This window comes from Neovison vison, chromosome 1 (genome assembly GCF_020171115.1).
Source record: "Neovison vison isolate M4711 chromosome 1, ASM_NN_V1, whole genome shotgun sequence".
In the NCBI taxonomy this organism is placed as follows: domain Eukaryota; kingdom Metazoa; phylum Chordata; class Mammalia; order Carnivora; family Mustelidae; genus Neogale; species Neogale vison.
The window spans coordinates 218,391,381-218,412,110 of record NC_058091.1 but is presented as its reverse complement, the minus strand read 5'-3'; the positions used below and the strand labels follow the sequence as shown (position 1 = coordinate 218,412,110).

General features: G+C 41.1%; 1 long non-coding RNA gene across 3 annotated transcripts in view; it reads right to left on the bottom strand.

The window, feature by feature from the left end:
- The window catches only part of LOC122918717, a 145,660-nt gene that overhangs the window by 84,721 nt on the left and 40,209 nt on the right, over window positions 1–20,730 (bottom strand). For all 3 annotated transcript variants that reach the window (XR_006386665.1, XR_006386669.1, XR_006386667.1), the window contains exon 3: window positions 1,656–1,858. This is a non-coding gene — a long non-coding RNA (uncharacterized LOC122918717). The remainder of the gene's footprint in view (window positions 1–1,655; window positions 1,859–20,730) is intronic.

Below are 20,730 nucleotides of genomic sequence, written 5' to 3'. Positions count from 1 at the left end.
AAGCCCTTTGCAACACAACAGCCTTGTATAGGGCTGAAGATATCTTTCAAACACATTGCTTCTAAGATTTCCTTACTCTAGCACATGAGCAACTCGTCAGAAAAATGTGATTTTCAGTCTCAGCAGGACAAAATTTGTTACTGTCTCACTTCCAGTGTGCTGCCCATTTTAAGGTTTGGTAACAGAAGTGTGCACGGTGTGACTATCATCTTCCTCATCAGCGACCGTTACTCATGGGAAATACAAGTAGTGAGGAGAAAGGCCTCTGTAAGGGATAGGAGAGAAACCTATCATCTCTGGTGTTTACTGTAAGCAGATGGTGTGAAGTGCTTAATAAACATTAGACCATAGCAGGAGAGGGAAATAAAAGGGCATTTCTGCTCAACTACTGGGGCTCACGCTAGAGATAAGAAGTTCGACTAAAATCATCCATTCCAGATATCCCTGTGAAGGGTCTCTTTCATTGAAAAGCTTACAAAGGTGGGGCACCTGGGTCATTCAGTCAGTTGAACGTCTGACTCTTGGTTTTGGCTCAGGCTGTGATCTAATGTTTCGTGAGATGGGCCTGCGTGAGAAGCTCCTTGCTCAGTGGGGGGTCTGCTTGAGGTTCTCTCCCGCTGCCCCTCCCCCCATTTGCTCTCATGCTCACTCTAAAATAAATAAAATAAATCAAAAAATCTTAAAAAAATAAATAAATAAATAAAATAAATTAAAAAATCTTTAAAAAAAAAAGCTTACAAAGATGAAAAAGGTGATTAATTGAAGTGACTAGCCCTACACTATGAAAAAAAGAAGTGAAAGTAGTTTTGCTCAAGAGTTGTTTACAAAGCATAATTATGTCTAACAGTAAAGTAACAAGTAATTCAGCTGTGATGTTAACTTCAAATCCCTTTTCACTGGGGAATCACTAGACACTTTCCCCATGGGTGAAAAAGGAGGCAGCCTGTGTCCTAGGGCTTTCTTCATCCTCGGTCTGCATCTCCCACCCATTCTCTTCCAGACCACACAGCTCTGGATCTGGGTCACAGTGGCTTTGATCACACAATTACTGAGAACTCACAAGCATTCTGCTTTCCACTGCTTTAGGTTTATGACTTAAGTACAACCTTCAGGAAACGTAGTTCTGAGCACGTTTGGGTTCCTCTAATGATCCCTCCACCACAGCTGCCCTCTGCGATCAGCAGGCTCACCCTGGCTCTGAGCGGCAGCCCTGGGCATGGCTTTAGTGGAAAGAGAGGAGGCTGCTGGGTCAATCTTTTCCAAATCAAGGGCATTCATTTAGAAGTTTGCAGGTGATCTTGGGAGGAAAAATCAATGCTAGCAGATTTTCTTCTAAAATGTATTTCATATTAAATACTCATGAAAAATAACAAGTGTATTATATAGTTATTCCTGGTATAATGTGATAACCAACCTTTTGGAAGTGGCTTGTCATACCCAAGAATGTTAAGAAATAACCAATGTAAGAGCATGTGACTTAATCTTGACAGCACTAACCAAGCAAACAGTGCACTGACCTGTGTCATTGGGGTGACTTGTCATACAAATTTAACATACACATTTGTAAGATGTAATCCTTAGGAAGACTTTTAATACCAAGAAAAAGGAAACGTGGTTAACACTGGCTTATGCAATTAAAAAGTTGGCTTCCTTACCCAATGAGTAGTCGGGAGGCAGGCAGTGGCAGCCTTGGTTCACCTTCATTGCGATCCAGGCCTTTCTAGCTTTCTGTTCAGTCAGTCTTTAGCATGTTGCCTGATGGTCACCAGATGAAGCTTGTCTTACATGTTCACGTAAGTAGCAAGTAGAAACGAAACAAGGTGTGGCGCCAGTAAGTTTTTCTTCTTGTACCTATTACCTGAAAATAAAATCCTTCTTAAAATCCTCTTAACAGATATCACCCATTTATTTCATTGATGAAGACTGGATCCCATGGCCACCACTAGCTGCCAGGAAGATTGGGATAATGGGTATCTGACAAAAAAGGAAGGATTGTTATAATGGGTTTAAGGGAATCGAGAGCTATAGAGTGGAGCTAAGCACACTGTCTCCCCCAAGCAGGAAGATTCAGGGATGGAAGCCCACGGAGTGAAGTCAGTGGTCGAGTACTATGATCTTCGTACACTGAGCACATGTGCCACAAAAACCACTTCCCATGGATCAAATTCTGAGAAAATAGAGTCTTAAATGAAAATCCAGGTCTTGTTCTTAAACTCTCCCTTTTTAAAAAGATTTTATTTATTTATTTATTTTGCAGAGAGAGAGAGAAAGAGAAAGACAGTGGGAGGCAGAGAAAGAGAGAACCCGAAGCAGATTCTGTGCTGAGTGCAGAGCCCAACACAGGGCTCAATCTCACTACTTCAAGTTCAGGACTCACTTGAGCAAGACCAAGAGTTGGGTGATTAACTGACCAAGCCACCCAGGCAGCCCTCTTAAACTCTTTCTGAATTAAATTAACACAAACCTCAGAATTCTATGAGGAAAAATAAATAACTGTGGATATAGATTAAAAAAAATTGGGACTGCTGTATACAATATGAGGTAATTAATAGTCTTTAGAGAAAACTACATTAAGAGTGTTAAAAAGCAGGGGCGCCTGGGTGGCTCAGGGGGTTAGGCCTCTGCCTTCAGGTCAGGTCATGATCTCAGGGTCCTGGATCGAGCCCTGCATCAGGCTCTCTGCTCAGTGGGGAGCCTCCTTCCTCCTCTCTCTCTGCCTACTTGTGATCTCTGTCTCTGTCAAATAAATAAATAAAATATATTTTTTTAAAGTGTTAAAAGGCAAAATTTCAATGGAGTACATTTAAAGATCAAAATAGCTTTATTCAACAATTCATGAATTGGGCAGCACCCCATCTAGCAAATAGAAGTCTGCTGAATTATAGAAAAAGAAGAGCTTTTAATGGCCTTGAAAGGGGGAAAGGAAATTAGCAAACAACACAGTGTTTCATTCTTTTTTTTATGGTTGAGTAATAGTCCAGTGTGTATGTGTGTGTGTGTGTGTGTGTGTATAACATCTTTATCCATTCATCTATTGATGGATACTTGGGTTCTTTCTATATCTTGGCTGTTATAAATAATGCTGCAGTAAATATAGAGACTCGTGTGTTTTTGAATTAGTGTTTTTATTTTCTTTGGGTAGATACTCTGCAGTGGAACTACTAGATCACATAAGATCTTGCCATTTGTGACAACAGAGATGGACTTAGAGGGTATTATTCGATGGGAAATAACTCAGAGAAAGATGAGTAACATGTGATTTCACTTACATGTGGACTCTTAAAAAAAAAGGAAAGAAACAAAAGAAAGAAACAAAAAAAACCAGAAAAAAATTCATAAATACACAGAACTGTTGGTTGCCAGAGGGGAGGGAGGCAGTGGTATGGGTAAAGTAGGTGAAGAGGATGAAGAGGTACAAACTCCCAGTCATTCAATAAATAAGTCACGGAGATGAGAAGTACAACACAAGGAATATGGTCAATAATATTATAATAATGGGGACGCCTGGGTGGCTCAGTTGGTTAAGCAGCTGCCTTCGGCTCAGGTCATGATCCCCGCGACCTGGGATCGAGTCCCACATTGGGCTCCTTGCTCAGCGGGGAGCCTGTTTCTCCCTCTGCCTCTGCCTCCCATTCTGTCTGTCTGTGCTTGCTCTCCCTCTCTCTCTCTCTGATAAATAAATAAATTTTTTTTAAAAATAATAATAATAATATTATAATAATGACGTATGGTGGATTGATGGTGACTACGCTTATCATAGTCAGCAGTGAGTAATATATAGAATTGTCAAATCACTGTACTGTACACCTGAAAGTAATATAACACTGTATGTCCACTGTACTTCAATAATAATGATAAAAATTAATTAAAAATAAATGGATGCATTGTTTCAGGCAAGATCACCCTCATAAGGGGAACAGAGAGGGTGTATCAGGTGGGCTGAATACATCATTAGGGCTGACCAGGTAGTTTCAGGTTGACCAGGTAACAATCATATCCCTGGAAGAGGCTGAAGCTACAATTAGGTTGATACAAGCCTGGGGTTTGCTAACATGGGACTTAGTACCAGTGACTCCATTTTGGACCTGATGTTTCCTTTTTAACAAGAATATCAGACTGTCACCAAGTATGGCGGTGCTGTCTGTCATTACTTCTCTGGAGTGTAGCTTTGAAAACAGAATTTCTCCTGAAGCTAAAAGCAAGCAAACAAAAAGGATATAGACCTGATGCTTTACGTGAGGGAAATATATGCCAATGTTTTCTACATTACACAAATATTTAATTAAAATGCACTTACATTTAAAAAGCTGATGATGTTCACATCATTTATAACAAGAAATTTTATTTGCAAGAGATGGTATTAGTTAATGGCATCAGGAGTAAGTTCTGGAGCCAGGCAAACCTGGATTCATATTCTGACCAAGATTTGGTCAAGATTCAGTGTCTTCCCTGCAAAATGGGGATAATAACAGCACTGATGTCATCGATTGCTGTGCGTCTTAAAGGAACCAGTGCATGTTTAATACTTGGCATATTTCCAGGCATGTAAGTAAGCTCTTAAATATTACCCACCTCAAAGTTTTTCTTACTTTTGTTCTGAATAAAAGAAAACCATTTGGACCCAATTTAATTGTCAATTATAACAATTTATTTATGCAATCATGTTTATTGTGATATAATCACAAGAGACACGTATTGTAACTTGTGACCTCTCCCTGTTGGCATTCTGCCCAAAAAAGCCCTATAGTTTACAAAAAATATTCTGTGGTATGTTTTGATAACAACTTTCTACTTAGTGAGTTAAGATTCTACAGTTGTGTATCAGACCCCACCTAATGGAGTCACTGGTATTTCTTAGGTGGCGCAAGCCGATTCCCCTAGACCGCTGTGTCCCTGGCTGCAGGATCTCCCATTTGCTGTGAACTGTCTGTACTGTAGGCTCTGGACGCAGCAAATTTGGGCTCTCTGGGAGAAGTGCTGAGTCATGCTGGCTTTTCTTTCTCAGACCCTCTAAGTCTCTTCCAAGAAATCTCTTGGCCTGCATGTCCTCATCATCTTTGTTGTTGAACAGCTCCTTTTTTGGACCCGAGTATAAAATGAGACTATACTATTATCCAGCCCACATCATTCCATTTTGCCTTCAAGAAAATTATGAGACTCTTTGTCAAATACTTTGTTAAATCCATGCATAACATATTTGCCTAGACTAGTGGTCTGGCAAAGGCACTGAGGTTAGTTAGGTTGAAGGCTTGTTTGTATTATTGTCTTCTCTCCCCAGTTAGAGCCAACATGATAGAAACCGTGTTTGTTTTGGTAATAACACTGGAGACAAACAAGTAATTTTTGAATAACTTACAGATTGAGAAACTGAATTTATCTGACTGATAACTAATTGTTACGTGGTCCCATGTCTGTCCTTCCATTATTGTTTTCTAGAAAAATGCCCATAATCAACGTGAAAGACACTGTTACCTTGTGGAGCCCAACACTGACTTCTCCAGCCTAGCACTACCTTGCTAGTATCATGCTTCAAGGAGGATCCACACATTTGTGACATGTCTGACCATAGCCATCATTCTTTCTGTAAGGCTTAATCTAAGCAAAGCTAAAACCAAGCACAAATAAAGTTGCCTTGAAATCAACTGGGGCTGAGTAGTACATTTGTATAAGCTCATCTAAGAACAATGGGTTGTTTTAACTTTTTTTTTAACTCCAGGCTCTAATATCTCTGATATGGTTGAGGCAGTATCAAATAAAATTTCTACTTGTTCCTCTGGGGAAAGTGTTTTCAAAATAAATTCTTTACCCAGCATGAAGCAAGGGGTGGGTAGATTCTGGAAACAAATGCTACTGGAATGAATGTTGCTTTTTGGCTTATTCAGTCATCCAGATAACCTCTTTACCCAAAGGACTTTGTCGCAGGACTGACTTTACATTAGTGACTGGCCAACGCCAGGGTAGCCATTCATTGCCGCTGGCATTTCCATTCTTCTTACATATTGGGAAACGTGATTAAAAGCAAAGAATAAGGGGTGTCTGGGTGGCTCAGTGGGTTAGGCCTCTGCCTTCAGCTCAGGTCATGATCTCAGGGTCCTGGGATAGAGCCCTCCATGGGGGGGTGGTGGTCCTCTGCTCAGCAGGGGGCCTGCCTCCCCCTCCCCCTGCCTCTCTGCCTACTTATGATCTCTCTTGCTCTGTCAAATAAATAAATAAAAATCTTTTAAAAAAACAAAGAAGCAAAGAATAAAAATTCCAGATGTCTAAACTCAGTATGGAGAAGAAAGGGGAATTTGTACTCATGAGAGGCATCACGTGTGACCCAGGGCTGCTGCCAAAATGTCGAGGGGAGACTGCTTCCCAAAAACAACTAAGGCTATTGCCCAGGACAGAGGCTGTAGCAATGGAAATGGAAGCTTGGTGCAGGTAAGAGACTTCCTCAAGGTCAACAGTGATATATTATGCAACCATGAAATTGTACCACTCAGATCTCCTGCTATGGGAAACTGATGTCCCTAGCTGCTGCCCCTCTGGACCCACTTCTACACTCATGTCAAGGCCATGCTTACTCCTACCTGTTCCCAGCCACCAGGACAGGGGTACTAAGGCAAGTTTACTCTCGGAGATGCAGAACCCATCTAAGGATAACTACATGTCAAGGATTCTCCATTGGGTTAAAACTTTAGTCTGAGACTCTTCTTACCCAGTTTTCCCTTGTTCTCTCTCCTTTTACAGGTATTAGACCTCTACTGCAGTCTGAAAGCTCTCCTTGCCTTTTCTGTTCTCTTGACCCCAAGAAATCTTTTGCACATCTAATCCCATCTTGACATCTCCTCTCTGGCAGACCCAGACTAATGTATGTAGTATTCCTTTGTTCAACCAACTGAATATTGTGACAAAAAAGATCATACATAAAGACTGACTTGATCAGGGTGAGAAGAGAAACCAAATATATTTCTATCCCTTACACAAGCCAGGAATAAGAATTTTTTCTTTTCCCATTGGGCATCATAAAATACTTGTCTCCTACAACTTATTTGTAAGCTAAGGACATAATACTATATTAGGAGTTGACAATACTTTTGGCCATTTGGGATATTGGAAAGGAAAAAAAAAAAAAGAAATACACTCACCGGTATTGCAAGGTATATGTGTTTAATAAATACCTGCTCCCCAAAACAAACCAGTGTGTCCTTTATTTTGTCCTGGGTAATGTTTCCCACTAACCTATGGAAGTTGGCTGGGTGACAACAGAGAGGAGAGGGGGCATCGTATTTTTGTCTTGCAGTTTTCCCATAACTGAGTAGTTATGAGTGACCCAGTAGCTGCTTGTCACTGGGTCTGTGACTATTTGTATGACTGTTTTTTTTTAAAAGATGTATTTATTTTAGTGAGAGACAGAACATGAGCAAGGGGAGGGGCAGAAGAGGAGGGGGAGAGAGAGAAGCAGACTCTCTGCTGAGCACAGAGCCTCACATGGGGCTCGAGCTCACAAATACTGAGATCGTGATTCAGACACTTAACTGGCTGAGCCATCCAGCTGCCCTGACTGTTCCTTTTATTTTTTTCTTTTAATAAATCCTGAATTTTTTTTCTTTTAATAAATCCTGAATTGTTTTCCAGTAGCAGAGGATAATATTGAAGTCTCTACATAAAGATTGTGAAGGAGCTAGTTGACAAAAGTTAAAAAAAAAAAAAAAACTTCAATAAAAAGTGCTGAATTTTATAACACATTTACATTGTAAAATCCACAATGTGAAAAATAAGTCCAAAATCAGTGCTTAAAAAATAACTGCAAAAGCTCAGTTCTCTCTTTAAAAATGAAACTGAGCATCTTATTTGGGGCTGTTTTTTATTTGTATTAGATGATTGCAAGTAAACATTCTGAATGATAGAAAAAGAGGTGCAGTAACATTAAAGTTTATTTTCAGCCTTTGTGTATTGACTCATTAGTCATACCCTTCACTGAAACACAATTTACAAGCTCATATCCATTTGTTTGTAAGCACATTATGAATATAAAGATTCTTTATTAATTTGGTAATTATGAGCCATTATTTGCCTATAGAGGACCAATTAAGCAAGAAAAATTTCTCCTTCTTTCTCTCCCTGAGTCCATCTCTGTATCTCTCTCTGACAGAAAGACAGTGAGAGACTGACTAAGCTTGGGGGAGCATAAAAGAATTAAACTAATCACATTGTATTCAAACTGGTAGAAGACTTTAGACATGATCTGGCCCAGAACTCTTAACCTAGAGGCCATGAATATGTAGGGAATCAATCAGTTGACTTCATGGGAACAATTATGGTGGAGTCTTAATGACCCTGTTAGATGGGCCTGGAAGTGGAGAACAGTCCAACTGCACTTCTCTGGGATGAGGTGGATTCAGCAGCTCCCAGAGCTCTCAAAGGTAGGAGTACGTAATGTAGGCAGACCAAAGAAAGGAGCAATGGACAGTTCCTGATAAACTCATCTATCCATGAGCATATGCCCTCATTGCCAACGGAAGTAAATTATCCCAGGATATAATAATCCTATCATCCTGAAAGGGCAGCACCCTGGGAGTACATGTGTATAACAAAGAACAAGAAGTCAAAGATGGGGAGAATTGAGGTCTTATGAAAAGAAGCAAAAAAAATCAACAAATATTGGTTCAGGAGGGTAGGCGAGGGTTTGGGTTTTTTAAGATATGGCATTCAAGGTGTGGACAGAATATCCAGGTTTAGGTGATCTAAAAGAAGCTGGAAACACAGAAGTAAAGAAGTAAAGGTGAATGTTCCCTATTACTATAGCAAAATTCCTTCTCCATGAGGTTTTCTTTCATTTGGTGTCTTCCTGGCCACCATTGCACTTAGACCCAGGAATGTCCTGCATCCTCCTTTACGCGCAGTAGCATGCTGAGCTGGCTTGTAACAGATGAAAAGAGTCATTAGCTAGCCTTTCCCAACTTTGCCTTCAGTGACTTTACCTCGGTAGCTTGAAGTTGGCAATTGTGGGGATATTTACATCATAGGAATCAGCCAATGCTATAAATCAAGACCCCTCTTCCCCCACCATGGGTTGTTAAACTTTCACCAGCATTTAGGAATCACTGCCTAAGAATGAAATAGGGACAGGAAGTATGTGGAGCCTTAAATAGGATGGTTAGGGAAGACCTTAGTATTGGAGTAGCATTTGGGGCAAAAAAGAGCTTTCCTGCTGTTACAGAAAACAGCAAATGCAAAGCACCTGATGCAGGAATGTGCTTATTCAAAGGACAGCAAAAAAAGGCTAACCTGGCTGAAGCAGAATGAGGGAAGGAGAGAGTAGCAGGGAATTAAGTCATAGATGAAAGATGAGGGGAGAGGCAAATCATGAAAGAGCTTTTAAATGATCATAAAGAATTTGACTTTTACTTTGAAAAGAATGGTGAGCCAATTGAGAGAATAAAGCAGTGAAATGACATGAGTAGATCTTACTCTTTAAAGGGATTTATCCTTTTTAAAGAGATGCTTTATGAAGAATAGACAGCAAGGGGTCAAGGTGACTGCAGGAAGACCAGTTAAGAGGCTATTGCAACAACCCAGATGAAATGTGCTGGTGAGCAGGACCAGAAGGCTAGTGGTAGAGATGGAAGAAGTGGTCATGCTCTGGATAGATGTGGTAGAACTGTAATTAGCAAGCAACTTTCAGCTCAGTGAGACTTCTGTCTGTCTTTCTTTCTTTGTCTCCCTCTCTCTCTCTTTCAGAAAGACTTTGGGGAGTAAAAAATAGACTTTTTATTAAAAAATCTATTTTTTTATTAAAAAATAGATTTTTTAAACTCCCCAATGAAGTATGAAACTTTCTGTGCCTGGAGATAATCAGGAAGAAGCCTGAGAGCCACTCATCATTGATACTGTAGAAGACTTGCCTATGTTGGGAAGAAACACCTCCTGGCCTCTAATATTCTACAGTGTCATAGGGGCTCGGCTACACAAGAAAATGTTTCTGCTTAAATGTGGTAACTGAGTTAAGAGAACAAATAGAGTTGGATGTTATCTATTTTTTAAATAAATGTATTTATTTGACCGAGAGAGATCACAAGTAGGCAGAGAGGCAGGCAGAGAGAGAGGAGGAAGCAGGCTCCCTGCTGAGCAGAGAGCCCAATGCGGGGCTCGATCCCAGGACCCTGGAATCATGACCCAAGCCGAAGGCAGAGACTTTAACCCATTGAGCCACCCAGGCCCCCATTGTTGGATGTTATCTATTAAAATGACTTCATTTCTGTGAGTGGTTTACATTTATATATTATATACAAATAACATATAAAAATAGTACGTAATACTTAATAAACATATTACTATATATTACTATATAATTATAAATATTAATACTTGGGGGTCTAATATAATTGTATATGTGTGTACATTCTGTGAAACTGGCATATCACCTCAAAGCGAAGGTAAAATGGGATGGGGGGTGGTTTAGTGTCTGTGTCACTCTCCGTGGTGCTGAAATACCAATGGTCAAGGGATAATCTCTCAACTGTCTGACTCATCGCCCCTGGAGGTAAGGCTACAGGGCTTGAGCAATCACATGAAGCAGAGATGGGGTGAGGTCAGGGGGTCAGAGAATAAGTAAAGACAAGATGTCTGAGGTTTCAGGATATTACAGTCAGAAAGGATTTCAGGGAATATCTAGTCCAACCCCTTAATTTTGCAACTAAGGAAACAAAGAATAACCCCATTTGTCCTAAGTATGCAGAAATCCAAGAACCACTGTAATCTGGGATGGTATTAAAATGAGAGCGGGCTAGTCCTATGGGATTGCTCTTAACATTTCTGACAGTGTTCTACCAGTTGAATTCTCTGTCATGCAACCTCATTAACCGTTCCAGTAAAAAAGCTTGCTCAAGAACATGTTTTGATTTGTGCATGAATTTTCCTGTTCAATGAGTTTACACTTGGCACCCCCAGCCTGGACTTTATAGCAGCAATGGAACTGCTGGTTGGTGTCACCACAGCTTCCCAGGCCTCTGCAAATAACCACTACTTTTTATTAATTTTACTGATTTATTAATTCTACTTCTAACTGATGTCTCATGAATGATTAGGATTTGAATAAACTTGGTATACATTTACATGTTATTTTTGTCCTTGTGTGGCTGATTTTATGCTCAATGAGGCTGTTGATCAGCCGTTTGGTAGAAAAAAATTAACAAGGTTACAGGATAGGAAAAAGAACAGAGGGGTAAAGCACCTAGTGACCAGTCACAGAGATGTTCAGTAAATTAAAGCTTGTGTTCTGATTTATTTAATTTTTACAAAAGAAAAAAAAAAGAACAAGAGTCTGCTGAGGTAGATAATCACACTGATTAAGGTGGTCTGAGTTTCCTTGCCTGAATTATCTGGGTAGACATAGACGTACCTTGAGATTTATATATGCAAGAAAGCTACCTTACATCTTCATTTTAAAACTTTGTTAAATTCTAATTAAGTCTGTATTTTTTAAACTAGGATGACAGACATTAATAACTACTGAACTAGTGAATTGCAAAATGCCACTGACTCCTGATCTGTAAATAGGACAAAGCCATCTGTGCAGTGGAGAGCATGGAGGTTCCTGCCTCACACTCCCAGAGGCTCATTGTAACCTTGGGTCACAGATGGAGGCAGCTCAGCTGCCCTGAGCACCAACTTCATCTGGCCTCAGGGCCCCAGAGCCCAGAGCAGGTGTGGGCCACATGCTTAGTATCCCCAGGGGTGATGAAGAGCAGCCTTGAGACCCATGCTGCAAACAAAAGCCAGTAAAGAGGACTTTTCTAAGCTGTTTCAGCCTGAGTCAGAAATGCAGGGCTCCAAGAGGAGGCAAAATCCAGCCTCCTTTACTTAAGCACCCCCTACCTTACCTAGGTCCAATAGCACTTCAGAAGGCATCTAACTCCAAGCCTGAGTCCCGAGGTTTTCACCAATATGCTATTTAAAGTCTGCACAGGTGTCCGCTGAGACCAGAACGGCATGGCTAAAGAACTGTCTGGACTGCCAGTCTTCCTCTACAACCCTAACCACAAAAACTGGCCACTCAATCCTACCCTGCCTTTCTCCCATACTAGTTCTCTTATTTTTCTTCTCAATTTTCTTTTTCACTAGAAATGTATTAGTAGAATGTATTAGTCCCTTCCTGGCTGTAAGAAAGTAATTCCTTCTTACAAGCGTATTGTAATAAAAGAAGATGTACTGACAAGGACAGGGCCTCCATCTTACATTATGCAAGCCAAAGAGAATCTTGTGAACTATGGTTTACCTTGGAGAACTCCTGTTTGGATGTGGGGTTTAGAATGAAGCTAAGGGAGGACCCCTGCCCAGGTCTTCAGATTTCCCTGGCTCACATGTTTCTGACAGTGGGGAGGTTTGCATGGGGTGAGGGACAGAGACTAAATAAATGACTAGAGGGAGGAAGTCCTGAAGGGCTGAGATGTGTTCCTGTAAGGGCCTCAGGAGGCCATTGTGCAGGGCCTGATCCTGCACTACAGGCTGAGCCGTCTGAACTGCTGGTAATTAAAGCAGGATCTATAGTTTCTGGGCATGCCTGGTGGGGGAGGGGCTGGGTTTCTGGCCTTGGATGAGCTGCAGGAAAGCCAGTGGCAGCTCCACTGAGCTCACAGCTCCACCACTCCCAGCGGGGCCTGTTGCTGGGCAGTTTTCAGCGGAGGAGTCTGCAAACCTGCTCTTCAAGAATGGAAGATTGTCTTTTCAAAAGAAATCCATGGAGAATAGAAGTAATCTTTATGGGAAGTTAACTATAGGTTAGGCATTGTTCTAAGCACATTTAATTCTCAAAGAGACACATTTTTCATTGATGATAATGATACAACGATTAGATAATTTACCTAAGGTCTACAGTTAGCACAAAACACAAATTTAGTTTCACTGAATCCTGAGCTTGTATTTTCAAGGCCCAGGCTGTTTCACAGAGGTTGTAAGCAGGCAGCCTACGAAGCTGGATCTACCCTTCAAACGGCCAGGTCCCCATGTGACTTTAGAACACAGAAATGCCCAGTAAAATTCAGAATGTCTGAATTTCTTGAAAAAAAAAATAATAGTAAGATCTGCCAACACTGGCCCAATTTTTGCAAGGAAACAATGAACGGGTGCTCAGCAACTACTGCCCCTTTAAGAGAAAGAATCTCTAGCTTCCCTGGAGATTTTTAATTATTTTATTTATTTTTCAGCTTATACTGCTCCCTCTTGCCTAAGTCATGGTCCATTTCCATCACTTATGGAACATTCCTGGGCCTTGTTGGCATTTTGAGATTGTGGCACTGCCTCTTTTTTTTTTTTTTTTTTTAAGATTTTATTTATTTATTTGACAGACAGAGATCACAAGTAGGCAAAGAGACAGACAGAGAGAGAGGGGAGGAAGCAGACTCCCCAGTGAGCAGAGAGCCGGAAGCAGGTCTCCATCCCAGGACCCTGGGATCATGACCTGAGCCCAAAGCAGAGGCTTTAACCCACGGAGCCACCCAGGTGCCCGTGGCACTGCTTCTTTAATGCAAAATAGAGTAAGACATCCATGAAGAGTAAGAACCGGAATAAATGAACGAGTTGGTGAGACCCAGCTACACAAGCAGCAAGTGTCCTCACACTCAGTTACACACTCAAAGAGCAAAAGCTCCTCGCTGAAGCCAGTTTATCCCGGGTCTCATTTCCAAACTCTCAGATAAGCAGAGAAAAGCTGGCTCAGGGTAGGGGGAGGGAAGCACGGAAATTTCAAGAAGCATTGTAGTACAAGACAAACAACTTTCCTTGTCTGCTTTTAACAGATTGTTTTTCATCAAGCTTTCCTATAGCTCTGCTTTATCATCCCTGCCTGAGCTTCCAGCTGGACAGAATCCGAAAGCTAAAAGCCTGCAACCTGCAGAGAAGGAGGGCATTTGGCTGCCACAACGGCTGTATGGTCACGCCAGCCTGCTTGCTTCTGGGTAATCAGGTGGGGAATTTCATCTGAGTCTAGAGTTTCCTGCTGTATCAGTCTCTCCGGGCTCCTGCCGAGTTCAGATTCACGTATCCACACTGGCAATCCTGCCTTGAAAAGGCTGAGGTCACTTTGGACAGGAGGGTACAATTCATTTATTGGTTTTCTTTAACCAGAGCATCAGCCACTCTGATCAAGGCAAGAACCATCAATGTTCATGTCGTGGGCCAGTTTTTTAAGTCCTTGGGGGTAAGCAAAGAATGACCTCACATCAAACACTTGGAAACAAAGCACTGTGACCCCCACGGTGAGGCCAGGAGACTCCTAAGGGCTTTGTCCTAGAATGTGTCTTCTATACTAAGAGTGACAGTAAAACTTGAATTACTGACAACAGGGGTGATTAGGCTTTTCCTAATGAACTAGGGCAGCTGGCATTTCCACACTTTCAGAAGATTCTGGCCCTATATGTATGTGTTCTTGTCTGTTTCTTCCAGACTAGCTCTTATAGGGTTCTTGACTAAAATATCTCTTGCCTAAATCGAAACCTCACAGGTTCCTTGACTCCAGTTCTGAGTGGAGGCAACGAAGCAGGTCCATGAAAGCAGGGTGGAGACTTACCAGTGTCCCCGCCCTGCTACCTGCTAGCTGGGTAGGCCTACTAGTTGCCTAACCTCTCTAAACTACAGTCTCCTCATTCAAGAAATGCATGATGACCATACCTCCCAAGGTTGGAATGAAAATTCTGTGAAAAAATACAGCTTATGGGGGATGCCTGGGTGGCTTAGTTAAACCTCAGCCTTTGGCTTGAGTCATGATCCCAGGGTTCTGCAATCGAGCCCCAAGTCTGGCTCCCTGCTCAGCAGGAACTCTGCTTCTCCCTCTGCCTCTCCTCCCCTTGTTCTCTCTCTCAAGTGAATAAATAAAATCTTTAAAAAATTTTTTTAAAAAAGAAAAAATACAGCTTATGATACGTGGCATGTAGGAAGTGTTTAATAAAGTGTCTTGCTCTTTCTATCTTCTGCCCTCCTCTCATATCATCTCTTCCCATCCCCCTTTCTCATGATCAGTATGATTTCTTCTGACAAGAGCATTCTTTCCATCCTTCACCCCACACTTGCCTGTCTCCTAATTCCTCTCCCTCAGATCACCACCTTCCCTGGCCTTCCAGACTAGATCAGGTATTCAGGCTGAACTCTTTGAAACACCTTTTATTTCTTCTTTGTAGCGCTTCCTGCTATTTGTGAAATAATGGCACTAAATGTCTCTCCCACTACATTAAGGACTAACAGCAAGATTCAACTGTTTTGCCAGTTTTTGTACCAAATATATGGCACTTAGTAGACTCTCAATAAATACCCTTTGAATGATTAATAAATGATACAACTTCCTTTCGATTATATAATAAATGTATACTTAACAGTTATATAATCAGAGATCATTATAATCACACACAAAAATTAAAACAAAATAAATCAAAGATCTAAATATAAGAATTAAAACTGTAAAACTCCCAGGAGAAAACACAAGGGTAAATCTTCATAACCATGAATCTAGCAATGGAATCTTATGAAACAACATCAAAAACACACTCAACAGGGGCGCGTGGGTGGCTCAGTGGGTTAAAGCCTCTGCGTTTGGCTCAGGTCATGATCTCAGGGTCCTGGGATCGAGCCCCACGTCAGGCTCTCTGCTTAGCGGGGAGCCTGCTTCCCTTCTTCTCTCTCTGCCTGCCTCTCTGCCTACTTGTGATCTCTGACAAATAAATAAATAAAATCTTTAAAAACAGCAACAACAAAAAAGAACTCAACAGAAGAAAAAACAGATTAATTGGACATCATCAAAACTAAAAACTTTTGTGCTTCTAAGTACTCTATCAAGAAAATGAAAAAAGATAACCCACAGACTGGGAGAAAATACTCACAAAACATATATCTGATAATGGACTTGTATATAGAATATGAAAGTCTTCTTAGAACTCACTAATAAAAAGATTAAAAACCCAGTTAGAAAATGGACAAAGGATTTGAACAAATATTTCTCCAAAGAAGGTATATGAATGGTCTTGAATTGGGGCACCTGGGTGGCTTAGTGGGTTAAAGCCTCTGCCTTCAGCTCAGGTCATGATTTCAGAGTCCTGGGATGGAGCCCAGCATCGGGATCTCTGCTCAGCAAGGAGCCTGCTTCCTCCTCTCTTTCTGCCTGCCTCTCTGCCTACTTGTGATCTCTCTCTCTCTCTCTCTGTCAAATAAATAAATCTAAAAAAACAAAAACAAAACAAAACAAAAAAACAAATGGCCTTGAAGCACAGAAAAAGAAACTCAATATCCTTAGCCATGGGGAAAATTTTTTCTTTAAATTTAAAATCAATTAATTAACACATAGTATAGTATCATTTTCAGAGATAGAGATTAGTGATTGATCAGTTGCGTATAACACCCCGTGCTCATTATATCATGTGCCCTCCTTCATGCCCATCACCCAGTTACTCCATCCCCCTACCAACCTCCCCTCCAGCAACCCCCGGTTTGTTTCCTATAGCTAGGGATCTCTTATGGTTTGCCTCCCTCTGATTTTGTCTTAATTTATTTTTTCATCCCTTCCCTATGTTCATCTGTTTTGTTTCTTAAATCCCATGTAAGTGTGAGATCATATGATATTTTTCTTCCTCTGACTGACTTACTTTGCTTAGCATAATATCCCTTAGTTCCATCCAAATTATTGCAAATGGCAAGATTTCATTCTTTTTGATGGTTGAGTAATATTCCATCACACACACACTCTCACACACACACACACACACACACACACACACCCCTTCTTTATCATTGGGGAAATTTAAATCAAAACCACAACAAGATACTACTTAACATTCACCAAGATGGCTAGAATCAAAAAATAACAATTGTTGGCAAGGATATGGAGAAGTCATATGCAGAAAATCGGAGGATAAAATGAAGCAGCCACTTTGAAAAAACAGTCTGACGGTTCCTCAAAAGGTTAAATATAGAGTTACCATCTGACCAGCAATTCCACTCCTAGCTGTACACTGAAGAGAAATAAATGTATGTATCTACACAAAGACTTGCTTGCAAACATTTATAACAGCATTATCCATAACAGAAAATAATCCAAATGTCCATCACTTAATGAATGAATAAAATATGATACAGTCACGCAATGGAATATTATTTAGCTATAAAAGGGAATGAAATACTGATACATGCTACAACATGAATGAACCTTGAAAATATTATAATTGAATTATATCAATTATAATTGAAAGAAATCAAGCACCAAGGACCACATATTTTATGGTTCTAATTATATGAAATGTTCAGCATAGGCAAATCTACCGAGACAGAAAGTAGATGAGTGGCTGCCTGGGGGTTAAAAGCTAAAGAGTACAGGGTTTCTTTTTTTTTTTAAGATTTATTTATGTAGTGGACAGAGAGAGAGACAGAGAGCGAGCCTGTGCACAAGCAGGGGGAGAGGCAGAGGGAGAAGCAGGGAGCCTGATGCAAGGCTCAAACCCAGGACCCTGGGATCATGACCTGAGCCAAAGGCAGATGCTTAACTGACTGAGCCACGCAGGCGCCCAAGTACAGTGTTTCTAAAATTAATTGTGGTGATGGTTTCACAACTCTGTGGATAACTAAAAATGAAATATACACGAAAAATTGAATTGTATACTGTAAAAGGGTGAATGTATGGCATATGCATTACATTCCAAGGATATAAAAAAAAAGAGAAAGATCATTATAGGTCCATGAATTGTTAGATATTAAGAGAAGTGTGTGACTCTTTCTCACAAGGAGTTAACACACCAGTGAAGACAAGTGTGTATGAAACAATAAGCAATACCGAGTGGGCTAAAATGAAATGCTACCTTGACAACAAGTATTGCAGTCCTGACAAGGCACACAGTCTGGGGAGATGGGAAATCGGTCTTAGGACGTATTTTAAACTCTAAAGGCAGAAACTATGTTCTGTGACATTTGGTGGTGACACTAATTATTTTCCAGTACTGTTGTCTGATTTTTCTCGTGGTTTAGTCACTTCTGCACAGTGAGTTTGGCGGTTTCATCTTTGTTTCCCCCTTTGCTGCAAGCAGGAGCCTGACACCCAGCTTGGGGTGATGGGGTTGTGACTGGGGATGGAGCCAGAGTCAGGATTTAGAGCTTCCTGTCTGAGCTGACCTGTCTCTTTTAATCATGCCTGTGTCACCAAGGGCTTCCTTTTTGCAAAACGCTTTCCCGTGTTTTCATTTGCTAGCCTACCCCACAGCCCAGGAAGGCAGAAAAGCGTGCTAATATTACTCTCTCCAGAACCAGGTGGAGAATAGGCAGAGCAGGGAGGCTGGTCTTACTTCAAGGTCACGCAGGGGGCAAGCACCTGGCTGATCAGGGATTAGCATAGATGTTACTGTCCTGCTAAGCCCACAGGGTCACACTCTTTATTTCTGCAATAGATTTATAGCCATTTAAGGGGGAAAAAATCAGTCTGAATGAATCTTTATTTTAGGACTAAAATAAGTGTGTGTGTGTGTGTGTTTGAGGGAGGGGAGCAGGTCACATCTTTAAGAGGAAAAACATGCAAATAATAAAGTTACCAAAAAAATTGGTTTTGATCCCCTATATCCCTGAACCCCCTCTAACAACTTCATCCCCAAATGGTGAAGATTACCTTAAGCCAGCCTCAATGCTCCTTTGGTGAGTTTGTTCTATTTAATATATTGTTTAACGTATTTGTTCATTTAGGTCATGACTCATTGCTTTTCTGGATTCTATTTTTAGCTGTTGCTTCTTGGTTGGATTTTTCCATATATCAGATGTTCAGCTATGTGTCTGAGAGGACAGTCTGCCCTGGGGATGAAAAACTGACCATGTAATTTTATTATTTGTAAATTATAAAAGGTGGTAAAAAGGTCTTTCATCTCCCCTGAAACTTGTTAACATTGAGGGGTCATCCTGCAGAGAATATATGATGAGATGCAAATTGTTTGAGGTCTATATGAGATATAATTCTGAGACACCCAGAAGAAGATTGCAGCCACCTGTATGTTACTGCCTGATACTTGAGCATCTGACTCTTGACTCCCTCCTTAGAAAGGCATTTGGTAGTGACATGAATAGGAACAGATCACTCCAATATGCTGATATGGCAGAATTATGGGTTTGTGAAAAGCTAAGAAGACTTTAGGGAGAAGCAGTGGCTTTGAATAAGGATGGAGGGTGGTCAGGATAATGGTTCAAAAGAAGGGCAATTGTGCCCGAGAAGGCAGAGAAGGAACTTTAAAAGGGAATCTCAGGACAGACAGATTATGATGGATATCAACCAAGATGGCAGACCACATGGTTGCCCAGAAATAACCATTTGTTACCCTACATTTTTTCCCCTGAGTTTATAACTGATATATGCATATATTTATAGGTAAATGCATAGAAAACTTCTGGAATGATGTATACCAAAAGGATAACAAATTCTAGAGAGGATAAATTGGGGGTGGGGGGAAGTGGCACAGTTGCCTTCTACTCTACCTCTATTATTTTTTTGCAATAACAAAAATGTATTCATATATACCTTATCAATTAAAGGAAAAGACAAAGGGGAGAGTGTGTAAGTGTATAAGACTATGTGTGCTCATTGTTAAAAAATAAAGTTAGAAGCATGTAACTAGGAGAAAACAAAAACTATCTGTAATCCTGCCACTCAGCGATAACCACATGAGAGGAACGTTTCTCACCCAAACCCACAACAATGGATTTGGAGTCCAGGCATAAAAAGTATCCACTGGTAGAGAAAAGGGGTGTCACACCAACAGGGCCAGCAGGGAGAAGCAAGACACAAGCAGTTCGTCAAGTAGTGGGGCTGGGGCCAGAGGTGAGAGATGAGGTGGAAAGAGGGACTTGGGGGTACAGATAATATAGTCAGACATTTTTCCTCAGTCCTTTCTTTCTTTCTTTCTTTTTTTTTATTCTATGCCCATAAAAAATGTCATCAGCAAGAATTAGGAGTTATAGTTGGATCTTGCCCAAATTGGAGCCTGGGATTATACAGAGTTAACACTACCATGCAGAGAGCTTACCTAGGCCTGTGGTAGAAATGGGGTTGGGGAGAACTTCCAAAGAGAGGGGCCAGTAGGCTTACAGGCCAGTCTTAGATAGGAAAGACAGGCCTAGGACTGAAAGAAGAATTACTCTGAAAGAGTCTAGAAGAGGGGCACCTGGCTCAGCATCTGACTCTTGATTTCAACTTGGGTCATGATCTCAGGGCTCTGAGATCGAGCTCTAAGACAGGCTCTGTGCTGAGCCTGCTTAAGAGGCTCTTTCCCTCTCCCTCACCCTTCACCCCTGCTTACATGCTCTCTCTCTCTCTCTCAAAAAAAAAAAAAAGAAAAAAAAAAAAAGAACCTAGAAGAGTCAAGAAGCAATGGGGATGCTAGTGGCATTGGGAGGGCCCTCTGTTGTAGGGACTTTTCACACACTGCAGGAGGCTGGGCACCCCTGACCTTCTGTCACTGAAGAAGATGACCCAAATACCACTACCCATCCCCTCATCTCTATGGCCTCAGCACACAGTCTTGTCTGGAAAGCACTCCATCTGATGCCCAGCTAAAGGAGCCTCGGGAGGCTATAACCTCCCAATTCTCTCCTGCTGCAGGGAAGTTGAACTGTGGCTTCCAGATGACTCTGGGCCACAGAGAATGGGGCAGACTGGAGGGGTTCTATGTAAAAAGAGAAACAGGGGAAAGGCATGAAGCCCTGAAGCATAGTTGGTAGGAGAGAAACATCTCCCAC